We start from the raw sequence: 6,733 nt of genomic DNA on the forward strand, positions 1-6,733 counted from the left end.
CGCGGGTCGTCGGCCTGCGGATCGTGGGCGCGAGTTGGCACGAGAGCGGTCGTATTCGGGTGCCGTGGTCGACCGCGGACAAACGGCGGCGGTTCGCCCCGGGGGGTTTCGGCCTCCCGGGCGGGCGGCTCCGGTCCGTCGAAAGGTGCGCAGCGTTATTCCGGTACCTGCCCGACCCGTCTTGAAACACGGACCAAGGAGTCCGACGCCTGTGCGAGCCGCAGGGTTTCCACTAAACCCCACGGCGAAGTGAAAGCGAGAGGCCCTCGCGGGCCGAGGGCGGGATCTCTCGGGCGACTCACCGAGTCCCCGGAGCGCACCTGTAGGAATCCCAGAGCTAATACGTGCACACGAGTCCTCCTCCTAACGGGGTTACCTCCGCGGGGAGAGGGCGCATTTATTAGGATCTTGACCGGCGGCGGGTGGTTAACGCGCCCGCCAGGCTGAGGCGAACTCTGGGTATGTGACGACCGCTGTTAGCGGCGTGCCCGTTTGCTCGCCGTCCCATCAAATTTAGACGGCCCGGGCAAGAGCCCCCCGTGTTGGCTACGGGTGACGGAGGATCAGGGTTCGATCCCGGAGAGGGAGCCTGCGAGACGGCTACCACGCTTAAGGGTGGCAGCAGGCGCGCAACTTACCCACTCCAGCACGGTGAGGTAGTGAAGATAAATGTCGGGGCTGGGCTCGCATGCGAGCCTAGCGGTCGGATTGAGCGTAGACCAAACACGTGCCGTTGATGACCTATCGGAGGGCAAGCCTGGTGCCAGCAGCCGCGGTAATTCCAGCTCGATGGCGTATGTTGTAGTTGCTGCGTTTAAAACGCTCGTAGTTGGATCTCTGAGGTGACGGCAGCGACAAACCGCGGGTGACGTTGCCCGGCGATTATGCACCGTCGTGGTTTTGGGGATGGAGCAAGCGGTGCCTTCCGGTGCCGCAACGGACCCTCGCGACGGATCTCGCGGGCATCGCTTGCCGTCGCTGCCGGTTTAGTCTCTTTCCGTCTTTAAGCCGTGTCGGCTTGGTACGTGGCGTATCTGGGCCGACACTAAGGTACGGGCGGTGTTCTCCTGAATCAATTGGAGTGCTCAAAGCAGGTCGTGCTCGCACAGCTTTGCTCGGAACGATGTGATGACGCCACCGCCCCGCAATGTAACACGGGACCGGTCTCCGTGGGGGCGGTGGGCGAGGTCTATAGAGACGGCGGGGGGCGGCGTACTACCGCGGGAGGGGTGGAATCCGACGATCGCGGTGGGACGAACAAGAGCGAAGGCACGGCCAAGAGCGCCTTCGTTGATCATGAACGAAAGTCGGAGGAACGAACGCGATCAGGTACCGCGGTAGTTCCGACAGTAAACCATGCCGACCGGTTACGCGGGGACGTCCCCTGTGGGGAAGCCTCGCGAGGCCCCGGAGAAATCAGAGTGCCTGGGCTCCGGGGGGAGTACGGTCGCAAGGCTGAAACTTAAAGGAATTGACGGAAGGGCACCACCAGGAGTGGAGCCTGCGGCTCAATTTGACTCAACACGGGGAAGCTTACCAGGTCCGGACACCGCGTGGATTGACAGACTGAGGCTCTTTCATGATTCGGTGGGTGGTGGTGCATGGCGTTGCTAGCCGTGGAGCGATCCGTCTGGTTCATTCCGATAACGGGCGAGACTCTGCCCTGGCGGATAACAAACGGCGGTCAAGAGGGGTCCGTCTCACGGGTTGGGTCGGCGTTTCGGCTCTCGGGTCGGGCGTCGGTCTTCCCACTCAGGGAGAGGCGGTGCCCGGACCGCCGTCGCGCAGGCCGCGTCCTGCAGGGATTGACCTCGAGCAGTGCGTACGAGATGGAGCCATAAACAGGTCTGTGATGCCCTTAGACGTCCTGGGCTGCACGTGTGCTACAGTGGTGGCGCCAGCCGGCGCGGTGTAGACCGTGAGCGTAGGAGTCTTCATGTCCGGGGTCGGTCTTCCTGCGAGTTGGGCCGTGAACTCGGAATGCCACGTAGTCACGGGTCAGCATCCCGTGCCGACTACGTCCCTGCCCTTTGTACACACCGCCCGTCGCTACCTTCGGTGGACGGCGCAGCCAGGGCCCCGGAGTGGCCGGCGAGACGGAGCTTCGGCTCCTGAAATCGCAGTCGTCGCGATGTCGCCCGAACTGCGCTGCCCCGAGAGGGTGTAAAAGTCGTAAACAAGGTTACCGTAGGTGAACCTTCGGTAGGATCACGTCCGATTTCGTTTTGCCCCCAGCCCGCCCGACGGGTGAAGGGTTAAAAAAACACTGTCCGGTGAGGCCGGGCTGCTCCCTGGCCGGGGAGCGGTCCAGGCCGATAAACGGGGCGGCGGCGTTGCGCCGCGAGTAACCGCGCGCGCAACGCTTGCCCCCCCCACCCTTTGTCGTCGTTTGGCCCTTAAGCGAGAGAAATAAATACAACCTTTGGCGGTGGATCACTCGGCTCGCGCGTCGATGAAGAGTGCGGCCAGCCGTATTGAGTCGTGTGAACTGCAGCTGCCTCATTGAACATCGACGTCTTGAACGCAAATTGCGGCCGTGGGCGTAAGTCACGGCCACGTCCGTATGAGGGTCGGCCCTACGACGTCGCCGCAACCGGTCTTCTCGGGGGGACTGAGCGGCGCGACGTGCCGTACCGTCGGGTCTCGTCCCGACTGGCGGCCGTAGATCGAGGGCTCCCGTCTGACCACGGGAGACGTCGTCCCCACCCGGCCTCTGGGTATGGGCGGGGGACGACGAATAAGACGCGCACCGAAGACGGGGAAGCACGCACGCGATCGGCTGCTTCTTCCTCAATCCTCGGGCCTGCTCGATGTACACGCGAGCGAGGGCTTCGTGGGGGTATGCGGGGAAGTAAGTATAACGACGCGCGGCGAACCCGACGGATGGGGCGATCTGCCGACCTCATATCGGACGAGGGTACCCGCCGAACTAAAGCATTTCAGTAAGCGGAGGAAAAGAAACCAACGGGGACTCCCCCAGTAACGGCGAGTGAAGCCGGCCCGGCGGTCGCCGCGTTGACGGCCCTGTCGGAGCATGAGTGCAGGCGTCGGGACCCGATAGATGGTGATCTACGCCTGAGCAGAGCGAAGCCGGGGGAAACTCTGGTGGAGGCTCGAAGCGACTCTGACGTGCAAATCGACCGCCCGACTTGGGCGTAGGGGCGAAAGACCAATCGAACCATCTAGTAGCTGGTTCCCTCCGAAGTTTCCCTCAGGATAGCCGGTGCCGACGGAACGATTTTCACTCGGTAAAGCGAATGGTTGGAGGCATCGGGGGCGAAACGCCCTCGTCCTACTCTCAAACTTTCAACGGGTGAGGCGCCAGACCCGCCTCGCACGGGGCCTGGCCTAGAATCACGGGTGCCGAGTGGGCCATTTTTGGTAAGCAGAACTGGCGCTGCGGGATGAACCGAACGCCCGGTTGTGGTGCCCAACGCAGGACGCTCACGGGAAAGCTAAAAGGTGTGGGTCGGTACTGACAGCAGGGCGGTGGCCACGGAAGTCGGAATCCGCCAAGGAGTGTGTAACAACTCACCTGCCGAACCGACCCGCCCTGAAAATGGATGGCGCTGAGCGTCGGACCCACACCGGGCCGCCCCGCCAGCGGGAGGGGTGCGACTCCCCTCCCCGGGCAGGCCGGGGCGAGTAGGAGGTGCGCCGCGGTGGCGTGAAAGTCCGGGAGCGATCCCGTTCGGAGCCGCCGCGGGTGAAGATCTTGGTGGTAGTAGCAAATATTGAACGGAGAGTACTTTTCAAGGCCGAAGTGGGGAATGGTTCCGCGGGAACAGTGCATGTACGTGGGTGAGTCGGTCCTAAGGGGCGGGTTAGCTCCCTTGCTGAAGCGGGTACGAAACACGCGCCGGGCGGGCGGCCGAACGGGCGCCGCGCCTGGCCTGTCAGTCACCCTGCGACCGCCGAAAGGGAATCCAGTTAAGGTTCGCTCGGAACCGGGCGGCGGAGAACGGCCCCCCTCGTCGCGACTACGTTCCGGCGTGGGGGGCGCCGCGGCGACGCCGACAGAACGGGGAACGCTGCCGTGGGCACCGGGGAGAGCCGTCGTCTCTTTTTAAGGTCTGGTTCGCCCTGGAATCGGGTCGACCGGAGAAAGGGCTGGCCAGGCCGAAAAGCGTCGCCGTAAGACATGGCTGCGTCCGGAGCGCTCACGGCGGTCCGTGAAAACCCCGTCGAGGGCACGTCAATCTCGCTGCCCGGCCGTACTCATGTCCGCAGCAGGTCTCCTAGGTTAGCAGCCTCTGGTCCACGGAGTAATGTAGGTAAGGGAAGTCGGCAAAATGGATCCGTAACTTCGGGAGAAGGATTGGCTCTGAGGGCCGGGACGGTCGGGCTAGGGGAGGAAGCGGGCAGAACCGCACGCACCCTGAGGGGACACTCCGAGGGGGAGAGACGTGCGCGGAAACCCGTGGGGGCCCGGGCCGAGCGGCCTCGCTCGGCTGACGCCCCTTCGCGGGGCGCGTTGGCTGCGCGGGGGACAACCGACGCGACCTCCGACTCACGCTGTCTCAGAACTGTCACGGACAGGGGGAATCCGACTGTCTAATTAAAACAGAGCGTCTCGACAGCCTGAAAAGGTGTTTACGGGACGTGATTTCTGCCCAGTGCTCAGAATGTCAAAGTGAAGAGATTCGCATAAGCGCGGGTAAACGGCGGGAGTAACTATGACTCTCTTAAGGTAGCCAAATGCCTCGTCGTCTAATTAGCGACGCGCACGAACGGATTAACGAGATTCCCACTGTCCCTATCTACGCCCGGCGAAATCACAGCCAAGGGAACGGGCTTGGTGAAATCAGCGGGGAAAGAAGACCCTGTCGAGCTTGACTCTAGTCCGACTCTGTGGAGGAGCGTGGGGGTGTAGCATAGGCGGTAGCGTCTTCGGGCGCGACAGTGAAATACCGCTACCCCCGCGGGACCTCCACTTACCCGACGGAGTGGGGACTCGGCGCCTTCTTGCAGGTAGGAGGCGTACGAGGTTCAGACGTCAAGCCGCCGTCGCGTCGGGCTCGGGGAGTCCACCGACTCCCCCGACGCGGTCACGACGGCGACAGCGACCCTGCCGGGGACAGCCTCGGACGGGGAGTTTGACTGGGGCGGTACATCTTCTAAAGCGCAGCGAAGGTGTCCCAAGGCGGGCTCAGCGAGGACGGAAACCTCGCGTAGAGCAAAAGGGCAAATGCCTGCTCGACCAGGATTTTCAGTACGAATACTGGCCGTGAAAGCGTGGCCTATCGATCCTTTCGACGTTGGGAGTTTCAAGCGAGAGGTGTCAGAAAAGTTACCACAGGGATAACTGGCTTGTGGCGGCCAAGCGTTCATAGCGACGTCGCTGATTGATCCTTCGATGTCGGCTCTTCCTATCATTGCGAAGCAGAATTCGCCAAGTGTCGGATTGTTCACCGCCAACAGGGAACGTGAGCTGGGTTTAGACCGTCGTGAGACAGGTTAGTTTTATCCTACTGATGAAGCGCCCTTGCCACGGTAATCTTGCTCAGTACGAGAGGAACGGTGAGTTCGGACCTCTGGTTCGCGCGTCCGGTCGTCAGGCCGATGGCGCCAGGCTACGTCCGTGGGAGTACGACTGAACGCCTCTAAGTCGGAACCCCGCCCGGTGAGCAAGGGTGAGCTTAGCTAGGGCCCTGAGCGTGCAGGCAACATTAAGCCGGCAACCCTCGGGTTCGTCGGCTAGTGCCGTGACCGGCCCGCTCGTCACGCGCGCTAGATCTGTGGTGCGCGTGGCTGGGTCGGTATCATCCACGTCCGTTAGGGGCAAGAAATCGCGTGCGGACCACATGTATTCCGTCGGGGTGTTGTAAGCGTTAGAGCTGTCCTGGTACGGCGATCCGTTGAGACTAAGCCCCGGACGCTGAGATTTCCCTCCAGCAGGGTTTGTCTCGGCCACCTTTTCCACCCGGCACGGCACGGCCCGGCCCGATCGGCCAGCCTTCGAGTCCTTGCTCTGCTCGGCTCGGCATGCTGGCGGTGCGGCGCGCGGCGGCGGCGGTGCGAGAGTGTCATAACACGTATAAATACATTTACTTTACTTTACTTTACTTCTTCTTCAAAGTTCTATCTCCTAGAACTTGGAGAATTTTTTTTTCTCTCCACCTGTCCAGAGGCACTAATCCGTCCAGAGGCACTAATCCGTCCAGAGGCACTAGTCCGTCCAGAGGCACTAATCCGTCCAGAGGCACTAATCCGTCCAGAGGCACTTTTAGTTTTCCTTCTTTGCTGTCTGCGAAGTAGAATTCGCCAACTGCATTTTTTTTTTTTTTTTTTTTTTTTTTTTCAATTTTGTTTTTTTCCTTCCTGTCAGTCCTTAATAGGCTTCTGCGAAGCGGAATTCGCCAACTGCATTTTATTTAGTCCCTTAATAGACTTCTGAGAAGCGGGATTCGCCATTGTCCCTTAATAGGCTTCTGAGAAGCGGAATTCGCCAACTGCATTTCATTTAGTCCCTTAATAGGCTTTCTGCGAAGCGGAATTCGCCAACTGCATTTCATTTAGTCCCTTAATAGGCTTCTGCGAAGCGGAATTCGCCAACTGCATTTTATTTTGTCCTTTACCAGGCTTCTGCGAAGCGAATTCGCCAACTGCATTTTATTCAGTCCCTTTATAGACTTCTGAGAAGCGGAATTCGCCAACTGCATTTTATTTTGTCCTTTAACAGGCTTCTGCGAACGGGGAATTCGCCAACTGCATTTTATTTTTGTCCCTTAAT

The 6,733-nt window shown here is 60.6% G+C and overlaps 1 non-coding gene and 2 pseudogenes across 1 annotated transcript; all 3 read left to right on the plus strand.

The window, feature by feature from the left end:
• On the plus strand, positions 1-2,214 carry LOC144961855 (small subunit ribosomal RNA; annotated as a pseudogene; the record flags this gene model as incomplete).
• A 203-nt stretch (positions 2,215-2,417) lies between these two features.
• Positions 2,418-2,573, plus strand: LOC144961854 (5.8S ribosomal RNA). Its single transcript, XR_013643298.1, has one exon. It is a non-coding gene; the product is annotated as a 5.8S ribosomal RNA (ribosomal RNA).
• Positions 2,574-2,897: 324 nt separating this feature from the next.
• LOC144961856 (large subunit ribosomal RNA) lies at positions 2,898-5,889 on the plus strand (annotated as a pseudogene).
• Positions 5,890-6,733: the final 844 nt, after the last annotated feature.

Source organism: Berghia stephanieae, unplaced genomic scaffold, assembly GCF_034508935.2.
Source record: "Berghia stephanieae isolate SIO BIC M18660-M18661 unplaced genomic scaffold, UCSD_Bste_1.3 scaffold4440, whole genome shotgun sequence".
Classification (NCBI taxonomy): domain Eukaryota; kingdom Metazoa; phylum Mollusca; class Gastropoda; order Nudibranchia; family Aeolidiidae; genus Berghia; species Berghia stephanieae.